The following is a 12,500-nucleotide window of genomic DNA, read 5'->3' as shown; positions in this document are numbered from 1 at the left end:
CTAATAGTTTTAGAGTGCCTCAACGATCAGGAATATGGATCTAACGTTCTCGTTTCGATCCGACGACTTTCGGTTCCGGAGCGACACGAACGCTCCATGATTCTCGATTATCTCGACACAGGTAAGAGACAGAGGAGAACAAGTGTATGGTTTTAGAGAGCCACGAGCACCAGGAATAAGGATCTACCGTTGTCATTTCGTTCCGTCGACATTCGGTTCCGGAGCGACACGAACGGGGACTTAGAATTTTTTCGCTCGGGCTCCGGAGCGACACGAACGGGGACTTAGAATTTTTTCGCTCGGGCTCCGGAGCGACACGATCGCTCCGTTATTCTACGTTCTCTCGGTCCACGGGCATCAGAGAGCAAAACAGCCTAATAGTTTTAGAGTGCCTCAACGATCAGGAATATGGATCTAACGTTCTCGTTTCGATCCGACGACTTTCGGTTCCGGAGCGACACGAACGCTCCATGATTCTCGATTATCTCGACACAGGTAAGAGACAGAGGAGAACAAGTGTATGGTTTTAGAGAGCCACGAGCACCAGGAATAAGGATCTACCGTTGTCATTTCGTTCCGTCGACATTCGGTTCCGGAGCGACACGAACGGGGACTTAGAATTTTTTCGCTCGGGCTCCGGAGCGACACGAACGGGGACTTAGAATTTTTTCGCTCGGGCTCCGGAGCGACACGATCGCTCCGTTATTCTACGTTCTCTCGGTCCACGGGCATCAGAGAGCAAAACAGCCTAATAGTTTTAGAGTGCCTCAACGATCAGGAATATGGATCTAACGTTCTCGTTTCGATCCGACGACTTTCGGTTCCGGAGCGACACGAACGCTCCATGATTCTCGATTATCTCGACACAGGTAAGAGACAGAGGAGAACAAGTGTATGGTTTTAGAGAGCCACGAGCACCAGGAATAAGGATCTACCGTTGTCATTTCGTTCCGTCGACATTCGGTTCCGGAGCGACACGAACGGGGACTTAGAATTTTTTCGCTCGGGCTCCGGAGCGACACGAACGGGGACTTAGAATTTTTTCGCTCGGGCTCCGGAGCGACACGATCGCTCCGTTATTCTACGTTCTCTCGGTCCACGGGCATCAGAGAGCAAAACAGCCTAATAGTTTTAGAGTGCCTCAACGATCAGGAATATGGATCTAACGTTCTCGTTTCGATCCGACGACTTTCGGTTCCGGAGCGACACGAACGCTCCATGATTCTCGATTATCTCGACACAGGTAAGAGACAGAGGAGAACAAGTGTATGGTTTTAGAGAGCCACGAGCACCAGGAATAAGGATCTACCGTTGTCATTTCGTTCCGTCGACATTCGGTTCCGGAGCGACACGAACGGGGACTTAGAATTTTTTCGCTCGGGCTCCGGAGCGACACGAACGGGGACTTAGAATTTTTTCGCTCGGGCTCCGGAGCGACACGATCGCTCCGTTATTCTACGTTCTCTCGGTCCACGGGCATCAGAGAGCAAAACAGCCTAATAGTTTTAGAGTGCCTCAACGATCAGGAATATGGATCTAACGTTCTCGTTTCGATCCGACGACTTTCGGTTCCGGAGCGACACGAACGCTCCATGATTCTCGATTATCTCGACACAGGTAAGAGACAGAGGAGAACAAGTGTATGGTTTTAGAGAGCCACGAGCACCAGGAATAAGGATCTACCGTTGTCATTTCGTTCCGTCGACATTCGGTTCCGGAGCGACACGAACGGGGACTTAGAATTTTTTCGCTCGGGCTCCGGAGCGACACGAACGGGGACTTAGAATTTTTTCGCTCGGGCTCCGGAGCGACACGATCGCTCCGTTATTCTACGTTCTCTCGGTCCACGGGCATCAGAGAGCAAAACAGCCTAATAGTTTTAGAGTGCCTCAACGATCAGGAATATGGATCTAACGTTCTCGTTTCGATCCGACGACTTTCGGTTCCGGAGCGACACGAACGCTCCATGATTCTCGATTATCTCGACACAGGTAAGAGACAGAGGAGAACAAGTGTATGGTTTTAGAGAGCCACGAGCACCAGGAATAAGGATCTACCGTTGTCATTTCGTTCCGTCGACATTCGGTTCCGGAGCGACACGAACGGGGACTTAGAATTTTTTCGCTCGGGCTCCGGAGCGACACGAACGGGGACTTAGAATTTTTTCGCTCGGGCTCCGGAGCGACACGATCGCTCCGTTATTCTACGTTCTCTCGGTCCACGGGCATCAGAGAGCAAAACAGCCTAATAGTTTTAGAGTGCCTCAACGATCAGGAATATGGATCTAACGTTCTCGTTTCGATCCGACGACTTTCGGTTCCGGAGCGACACGAACGCTCCATGATTCTCGATTATCTCGACACAGGTAAGAGACAGAGGAGAACAAGTGTATGGTTTTAGAGAGCCACGAGCACCAGGAATAAGGATCTACCGTTGTCATTTCGTTCCGTCGACATTCGGTTCCGGAGCGACACGAACGGGGACTTAGAATTTTTTCGCTCGGGCTCCGGAGCGACACGAACGGGGACTTAGAATTTTTTCGCTCGGGCTCCGGAGCGACACGATCGCTCCGTTATTCTACGTTCTCTCGGTCCACGGGCATCAGAGAGCAAAACAGCCTAATAGTTTTAGAGTGCCTCAACGATCAGGAATATGGATCTAACGTTCTCGTTTCGATCCGACGACTTTCGGTTCCGGAGCGACACGAACGCTCCATGATTCTCGATTATCTCGACACAGGTAAGAGACAGAGGAGAACAAGTGTATGGTTTTAGAGAGCCACGAGCACCAGGAATAAGGATCTACCGTTGTCATTTCGTTCCGTCGACATTCGGTTCCGGAGCGACACGAACGGGGACTTAGAATTTTTTCGCTCGGGCTCCGGAGCGACACGAACGGGGACTTAGAATTTTTTCGCTCGGGCTCCGGAGCGACACGATCGCTCCGTTATTCTACGTTCTCTCGGTCCACGGGCATCAGAGAGCAAAACAGCCTAATAGTTTTAGAGTGCCTCAACGATCAGGAATATGGATCTAACGTTCTCGTTTCGATCCGACGACTTTCGGTTCCGGAGCGACACGAACGCTCCATGATTCTCGATTATCTCGACACAGGTAAGAGACAGAGGAGAACAAGTGTATGGTTTTAGAGAGCCACGAGCACCAGGAATAAGGATCTACCGTTGTCATTTCGTTCCGTCGACATTCGGTTCCGGAGCGACACGAACGGGGACTTAGAATTTTTTCGCTCGGGCTCCGGAGCGACACGAACGGGGACTTAGAATTTTTTCGCTCGGGCTCCGGAGCGACACGATCGCTCCGTTATTCTACGTTCTCTCGGTCCACGGGCATCAGAGAGCAAAACAGCCTAATAGTTTTAGAGTGCCTCAACGATCAGGAATATGGATCTAACGTTCTCGTTTCGATCCGACGACTTTCGGTTCCGGAGCGACACGAACGCTCCATGATTCTCGATTATCTCGACACAGGTAAGAGACAGAGGAGAACAAGTGTATGGTTTTAGAGAGCCACGAGCACCAGGAATAAGGATCTACCGTTGTCATTTCGTTCCGTCGACATTCGGTTCCGGAGCGACACGAACGGGGACTTAGAATTTTTTCGCTCGGGCTCCGGAGCGACACGAACGGGGACTTAGAATTTTTTCGCTCGGGCTCCGGAGCGACACGATCGCTCCGTTATTCTACGTTCTCTCGGTCCACGGGCATCAGAGAGCAAAACAGCCTAATAGTTTTAGAGTGCCTCAACGATCAGGAATATGGATCTAACGTTCTCGTTTCGATCCGACGACTTTCGGTTCCGGAGCGACACGAACGCTCCATGATTCTCGATTATCTCGACACAGGTAAGAGACAGAGGAGAACAAGTGTATGGTTTTAGAGAGCCACGAGCACCAGGAATAAGGATCTACCGTTGTCATTTCGTTCCGTCGACATTCGGTTCCGGAGCGACACGAACGGGGACTTAGAATTTTTTCGCTCGGGCTCCGGAGCGACACGAACGGGGACTTAGAATTTTTTCGCTCGGGCTCCGGAGCGACACGATCGCTCCGTTATTCTACGTTCTCTCGGTCCACGGGCATCAGAGAGCAAAACAGCCTAATAGTTTTAGAGTGCCTCAACGATCAGGAATATGGATCTAACGTTCTCGTTTCGATCCGACGACTTTCGGTTCCGGAGCGACACGAACGCTCCATGATTCTCGATTATCTCGACACAGGTAAGAGACAGAGGAGAACAAGTGTATGGTTTTAGAGAGCCACGAGCACCAGGAATAAGGATCTACCGTTGTCATTTCGTTCCGTCGACATTCGGTTCCGGAGCGACACGAACGGGGACTTAGAATTTTTTCGCTCGGGCTCCGGAGCGACACGAACGGGGACTTAGAATTTTTTCGCTCGGGCTCCGGAGCGACACGATCGCTCCGTTATTCTACGTTCTCTCGGTCCACGGGCATCAGAGAGCAAAACAGCCTAATAGTTTTAGAGTGCCTCAACGATCAGGAATATGGATCTAACGTTCTCGTTTCGATCCGACGACTTTCGGTTCCGGAGCGACACGAACGCTCCATGATTCTCGATTATCTCGACACAGGTAAGAGACAGAGGAGAACAAGTGTATGGTTTTAGAGAGCCACGAGCACCAGGAATAAGGATCTACCGTTGTCATTTCGTTCCGTCGACATTCGGTTCCGGAGCGACACGAACGGGGACTTAGAATTTTTTCGCTCGGGCTCCGGAGCGACACGATCGCTCCGTTATTCTACGTTCTCTCGGTCCACGGGCATCAGAGAGCAAAACAGCCTAATAGTTTTAGAGTGCCTCAACGATCAGGAATATGGATCTAACGTTCTCGTTTCGATCCGACGACTTTCGGTTCCGGAGCGACACGAACGCTCCATGATTCTCGATTATCTCGACACAGGTAAGAGACAGAGGAGAACAAGTGTATGGTTTTAGAGAGCCACGAGCACCAGGAATAAGGATCTACCGTTGTCATTTCGATCCGTCGACATTCGGTTCCGGAGCGACACGAACGGGGACTTAGAATTTTTTCGCTCGGGCTCCGGAGCGACACGAACGGGGACTTAGAATTTTTTCGCTCGGGCTCCGGAGCGACACGATCGCTCCGTTATTCTACGTTCTCTCGGTCCACGGGCATCAGAGAGCAAAACAGCCTAATAGTTTTAGAGTGCCTCAACGATCAGGAATATGGATCTAACGTTCTCGTTTCGATCCGACGACTTTCGGTTCCGGAGCGACACGAACGCTCCATGATTCTCGATTATCTCGACACAGGTAAGAGACAGAGGAGAACAAGTGTATGGTTTTAGAGAGCCACGAGCACCAGGAATAAGGATCTACCGTTGTCATTTCGTTCCGTCGACATTCGGTTCCGGAGCGACACGAACGGGGACTTAGAATTTTTTCGCTCGGGCTCCGGAGCGACACGAACGGGGACTTAGAATTTTTTCGCTCGGGCTCCGGAGCGACACGATCGCTCCGTTATTCTACGTTCTCTCGGTCCACGGGCATCAGAGAGCAAAACAGCCTAATAGTTTTAGAGTGCCTCAACGATCAGGAATATGGATCTAACGTTCTCGTTTCGATCCGACGACTTTCGGTTCCGGAGCGACACGAACGCTCCATGATTCTCGATTATCTCGACACAGGTAAGAGACAGAGGAGAACAAGTGTATGGTTTTAGAGAGCCACGAGCACCAGGAATAAGGATCTACCGTTGTCATTTCGTTCCGTCGACATTCGGTTCCGGAGCGACACGAACGGGGACTTAGAATTTTTTCGCTCGGGCTCCGGAGTCGACACGAACGGGGACTTAGAATTTTTTCGCTCGGGCTCCGGAGCGACACGATCGCTCCGTTATTCTACGTTCTCTCGGTCCACGGGCATCAGAGAGCAAAACAGCCTAATAGTTTTAGAGTGCCTCAACGATCAGGAATATGGATCTAACGTTCTCGTTTCGATCCGACGACTTTCGGTTCCGGAGCGACACGAACGCTCCATGATTCTCGATTATCTCGACACAGGTAAGAGACAGAGGAGAACAAGTGTATGGTTTTAGAGAGCCACGAGCACCAGGAATAAGGATCTACCGTTGTCATTTCGTTCCGTCGACATTCGGTTCCGGAGACGACACGAACGGGGACTTAGAATTTTTTCGCTCGGGCTCCGGAGCGACACGAACGGGGACTTAGAATTTTTTCGCTCGGGCTCCGGAGCGACACGATCGCTCCGTTATTCTACGTTCTCTCGGTCCACGGGCATCAGAGAGCAAAACAGCCTAATAGTTTTAGAGTGCCTCAACGATCAGGAATATGGATCTAACGTTCTCGTTTCGATCCGACGACTTTCGGTTCCGGAGCGACACGAACGCTCCATGATTCTCGATTATCTCGACACAGGTAAGAGACAGAGGAGAACAAGTGTATGGTTTTAGAGAGCCACGAGCACCAGGAATAAGGATCTACCGTTGTCATTTCGTTCCGTCGACATTCGGTTCCGGAGCGACACGAACGGGGACTTAGAATTTTTTCGCTCGGGCTCCGGAGCGACACGAACGGGGACTTAGAATTTTTTCGCTCGGGCTCCGGAGCGACACGATCGCTCCGTTATTCTACGTTCTCTCGGTCCACGGGCATCAGAGAGCAAAACAGCCTAATAGTTTTAGAGTGCCTCAACGATCAGGAATATGGATCTAACGTTCTCGTTTCGATCCGACGACTTTCGGTTCCGGAGCGACACGAACGCTCCATGATTCTCGATTATCTCGACACAGGTAAGAGACAGAGGAGAACAAGTGTATGGTTTTAGAGAGCCACGAGCACCAGGAATAAGGATCTACCGTTGTCATTTCGTTCCGTCGACATTCGGTTCCGGAGCGACACGAACGGGGACTTAGAATTTTTTCGCTCGGGCTCCGGAGCGACACGAACGGGGACTTAGAATTTTTTCGCTCGGGCTCCGGAGCGACACGATCGCTCCGTTATTCTACGTTCTCTCGGTCCACGGGCATCAGAGAGCAAAACAGCCTAATAGTTTTAGAGTGCCTCAACGATCAGGAATATGGATCTAACGTTCTCGTTTCGATCCGACGACTTTCGGTTCCGGAGCGACACGAACGCTCCATGATTCTCGATTATCTCGACACAGGTAAGAGACAGAGGAGAACAAGTGTATGGTTTTAGAGAGCCACGAGCACCAGGAATAAGGATCTACCGTTGTCATTTCGTTCCGTCGACATTCGGTTCCGGAGCGACACGAACGGGGACTTAGAATTTTTTCGCTCGGGCTCCGGAGCGACACGAACGGGGACTTAGAATTTTTTCGCTCGGGCTCCGGAGCGACACGATCGCTCCGTTATTCTACGTTCTCTCGGTCCACGGGCATCAGAGAGCAAAACAGCCTAATAGTTTTAGAGTGCCTCAACGATCAGGAATATGGATCTAACGTTCTCGTTTCGATCCGACGACTTTCGGTTCCGGAGCGACACGAACGCTCCATGATTCTCGATTATCTCGACACAGGTAAGAGACAGAGGAGAACAAGTGTATGGTTTTAGAGAGCCACGAGCACCAGGAATAAGGATCTACCGTTGTCATTTCGTTCCGTCGACATTCGGTTCCGGAGCGACACGAACGGGGACTTAGAATTTTTTCGCTCGGGCTCCGGAGCGACACGAACGGGGACTTAGAATTTTTTCGCTCGGGCTCCGGAGCGACACGATCGCTCCGTTATTCTACGTTCTCTCGGTCCACGGGCATCAGAGAGCAAAACAGCCTAATAGTTTTAGAGTGCCTCAACGATCAGGAATATGGATCTAACGTTCTCGTTTCGATCCGACGACTTTCGGTTCCGGAGCGACACGAACGCTCCATGATTCTCGATTATCTCGACACAGGTAAGAGACAGAGGAGAACAAGTGTATGGTTTTAGAGAGCCACGAGCACCAGGAATAAGGATCTACCGTTGTCATTTCGTTCCGTCGACATTCGGTTCCGGAGCGACACGAACGGGGACTTAGAATTTTTTCGCTCGGGCTCCGGAGCGACACGAACGGGGACTTAGAATTTTTTCGCTCGGGCTCCGGAGCGACACGATCGCTCCGTTATTCTACGTTCTCTCGGTCCACGGGCATCAGAGAGCAAAACAGCCTAATAGTTTTAGAGTGCCTCAACGATCAGGAATATGGATCTAACGTTCTCGTTTCGATCCGACGACTTTCGGTTCCGGAGCGACACGAACGCTCCATGATTCTCGATTATCTCGACACAGGTAAGAGACAGAGGAGAACAAGTGTATGGTTTTAGAGAGCCACGAGCACCAGGAATAAGGATCTACCGTTGTCATTTCGTTCCGTCGACATTCGGTTCCGGAGCGACACGAACGGGGACTTAGAATTTTTTCGCTCGGGCTCCGGAGCGACACGAACGGGGACTTAGAATTTTTTCGCTCGGGCTCCGGAGCGACACGATCGCTCCGTTATTCTACGTTCTCTCGGTCCACGGGCATCAGAGAGCAAAACAGCCTAATAGTTTTAGAGTGCCTCAACGATCAGGAATATGGATCTAACGTTCTCGTTTCGATCCGACGACTTTCGGTTCCGGAGCGACACGAACGCTCCATGATTCTCGATTATCTCGACACAGGTAAGAGACAGAGGAGAACAAGTGTATGGTTTTAGAGAGCCACGAGCACCAGGAATAAGGATCTACCGTTGTCATTTCGTTCCGTCGACATTCGGTTCCGGAGCGACACGAACGGGGACTTAGAATTTTTTCGCTCGGGCTCCGGAGCGACACGAACGGGGACTTAGAATTTTTTCGCTCGGGCTCCGGAGCGACACGATCGCTCCGTTATTCTACGTTCTCTCGGTCCACGGGCATCAGAGAGCAAAACAGCCTAATAGTTTTAGAGTGCCTCAACGATCAGGAATATGGATCTAACGTTCTCGTTTCGATCCGACGACTTTCGGTTCCGGAGCGACACGAACGCTCCATGATTCTCGATTATCTCGACACAGGTAAGAGACAGAGGAGAACAAGTGTATGGTTTTAGAGAGCCACGAGCACCAGGAATAAGGATCTACCGTTGTCATTTCGTTCCGTCGACATTCGGTTCCGGAGCGACACGAACGGGGACTTAGAATTTTTTCGCTCGGGCTCCGGAGCGACACGAACGGGGACTTAGAATTTTTTCGCTCGGGCTCCGGAGCGACACGATCGCTCCGTTATTCTACGTTCTCTCGGTCCACGGGCATCAGAGAGCAAAACAGCCTAATAGTTTTAGAGTGCCTCAACGATCAGGAATATGGATCTAACGTTCTCGTTTCGATCCGACGACTTTCGGTTCCGGAGCGACACGAACGCTCCATGATTCTCGATTATCTCGACACAGGTAAGAGACAGAGGAGAACAAGTGTATGGTTTTAGAGAGCCACGAGCACCAGGAATAAGGATCTACCGTTGTCATTTCGTTCCGTCGACATTCGGTTCCGGAGCGACACGAACGGGGACTTAGAATTTTTTCGCTCGGGCTCCGGAGCGACACGAACGGGGACTTAGAATTTTTTCGCTCGGGCTCCGGAGCGACACGATCGCTCCGTTATTCTACGTTCTCTCGGTCCACGGGCATCAGAGAGCAAAACAGCCTAATAGTTTTAGAGTGCCTCAACGATCAGGAATATGGATCTAACGTTCTCGTTTCGATCCGACGACTTTCGGTTCCGGAGCGACACGAACGCTCCATGATTCTCGATTATCTCGACACAGGTAAGAGACAGAGGAGAACAAGTGTATGGTTTTAGAGAGCCACGAGCACCAGGAATAAGGATCTACCGTTGTCATTTCGTTCCGTCGACATTCGGTTCCGGAGCGACACGAACGGGGACTTAGAATTTTTTCGCTCGGGCTCCGGAGCGACACGAACGGGGACTTAGAATTTTTTCGCTCGGGCTCCGGAGCGACACGATCGCTCCGTTATTCTACGTTCTCTCGGTCCACGGGCATCAGAGAGCAAAACAGCCTAATAGTTTTAGAGTGCCTCAACGATCAGGAATATGGATCTAACGTTCTCGTTTCGATCCGACGACTTTCGGTTCCGGAGCGACACGAACGCTCCATGATTCTCGATTATCTCGACACAGGTAAGAGACAGAGGAGAACAAGTGTATGGTTTTAGAGAGCCACGAGCACCAGGAATAAGGATCTACCGTTGTCATTTCGTTCCGTCGACATTCGGTTCCGGAGCGACACGAACGGGGACTTAGAATTTTTTCGCTCGGGCTCCGGAGCGACACGAACGGGGACTTAGAATTTTTTCGCTCGGGCTCCGGAGCGACACGATCGCTCCGTTATTCTACGTTCTCTCGGTCCACGGGCATCAGAGAGCAAAACAGCCTAATAGTTTTAGAGTGCCTCAACGATCAGGAATATGGATCTAACGTTCTCGTTTCGATCCGACGACTTTCGGTTCCGGAGCGACACGAACGCTCCATGATTCTCGATTATCTCGACACAGGTAAGAGACAGAGGAGAACAAGTGTATGGTTTTAGAGAGCCACGAGCACCAGGAATAAGGATCTACCGTTGTCATTTCGTTCCGTCGACATTCGGTTCCGGAGCGACACGAACGGGGACTTAGAATTTTTTCGCTCGGGCTCCGGAGCGACACGAACGGGGACTTAGAATTTTTTCGCTCGGGCTCCGGAGCGACACGATCGCTCCGTTATTCTACGTTCTCTCGGTCCACGGGCATCAGAGAGCAAAACAGCCTAATAGTTTTAGAGTGCCTCAACGATCAGGAATATGGATCTAACGTTCTCGTTTCGATCCGACGACTTTCGGTTCCGGAGCGACACGAACGCTCCATGATTCTCGATTATCTCGACACAGGTAAGAGACAGAGGAGAACAAGTGTATGGTTTTAGAGAGCCACGAGCACCAGGAATAAGGATCTACCGTTGTCATTTCGTTCCGTCGACATTCGGTTCCGGAGCGACACGAACGGGGACTTAGAATATTTTCAATATTGCTATATTTGTATGTATATAGTCTTAAAATATGTGGTTGAAACATGTTGAAAGTTTGTGATTATAGCAGTATAATGTCCGCAGTTTAGTATTAAGTTAGTTTTAGACGACCTCGTATGTGTACGTGTTCATCTGCCGAGTCTAAGTGGCAGCGTACCGGCCGGGAGTGCTGCACGCGCGGCGAGTTCCCACCGTAAGGCCGCGCGGCTACGGTCGGCCGTCGCCGGCCTCTCGGCCGGCCACTCGGTATCTATAAGAGAAGCGTCGGTCCGGGCGTACCGTCGAGGCATCGCTGGGCGCGTGGCTATTCTACGATCTCGGTCGAGAAGCAGTCCACCGCTCCTCGGGATCTTGTATCTCGAGTGTCTTCGAACGGTTTACGTTCCGGATCTTTCTCTACACAGCATGACCACGGGTCGGTGTCTAAGACCGAATGGCCCTTATGTGGTAATCGTCCTTTGGACGTTGGTGACTTGTATGCACTAGCGTGTATACTCGTACTTACTGAGCATCAACTCTTTGTCCGAGCGAATGAGTTTATTTAAACTGAACGAAACGTTCCGTCTTTAAGGCGGGCGCCGGGCTTACGTGAGAATGGAAAGCCTAAATATCAAGAGGTGTCAGATTTTCGATATGTGCAGCGCGCACATTCCGCGCCAGCTCGCTATGCCCAGCACGACGCTTAACGCGCTATCTCGATATGTTTCGGCATGCCACTATTACGCGCTTCTGTCGACTTTGCCCAGCGTGCTTGATACGCGCTTCGTCGTCAGTGACCAGCGTGAGTGGTTTACGTGCCTGTACGATGGATGCTTAGCGCGAGCGTATACCGCTCCGTAGAGTTTTCTGCGGAGGTCCGGTGTACGTGCTTACCGATGGATGACCAACGGCGTGTGTGATTCGTGCTTGTCGAGGTCCGACACCAATGTTGGAATTGTCAAATAAATGAATGAACCGAGACTCCTGGTCGAAGTTACAATCTTTACGTGACACGCAAAAGCAAAGATTTAATACTGTGGATCACATGAGTTTGCTGTTCGTGTCACGAGTTTCTGAACATGTGTTGTGGGATATTTGTGCACACGAAAAATTGTGGATCTATCTGAATTGTGTTGAGGTGTGCAATCCCAATTGATTGAAAGTAAAAGATGAGAAAGGAGTAGTGACGTGCGAGCAAGATATCACTGTGATGCTTGGCTCTGGAAATTGTGTGAAAGGGCGGCTCGATCCGAGAGAGAGGAAGTTCACAGGAATATTTTTGTGGAAGGATATGTTCTGTGATTCTTCACTCTCATATGAAGAAGAATTGTGTGTGAAAGGCTGGTGGATCGTTGCCGAAGGAGCTCAAGTATCACGACGGAGAGAATAGTTTCGTGGAAATTTCTCTGTGTGATAATTCTTGTCTCGAAAATTAGAAACTAGAGAGAAAAGAGAGTGT

The sequence above is a fragment of the Calliopsis andreniformis genome, unplaced genomic scaffold (genome assembly GCF_051401765.1).
Source record: "Calliopsis andreniformis isolate RMS-2024a unplaced genomic scaffold, iyCalAndr_principal scaffold0475, whole genome shotgun sequence".
NCBI classification, from domain to species: Eukaryota; Metazoa; Arthropoda; class Insecta; order Hymenoptera; family Andrenidae; genus Calliopsis; species Calliopsis andreniformis.
Note: the sequence above shows the minus strand (reverse complement) of the source record.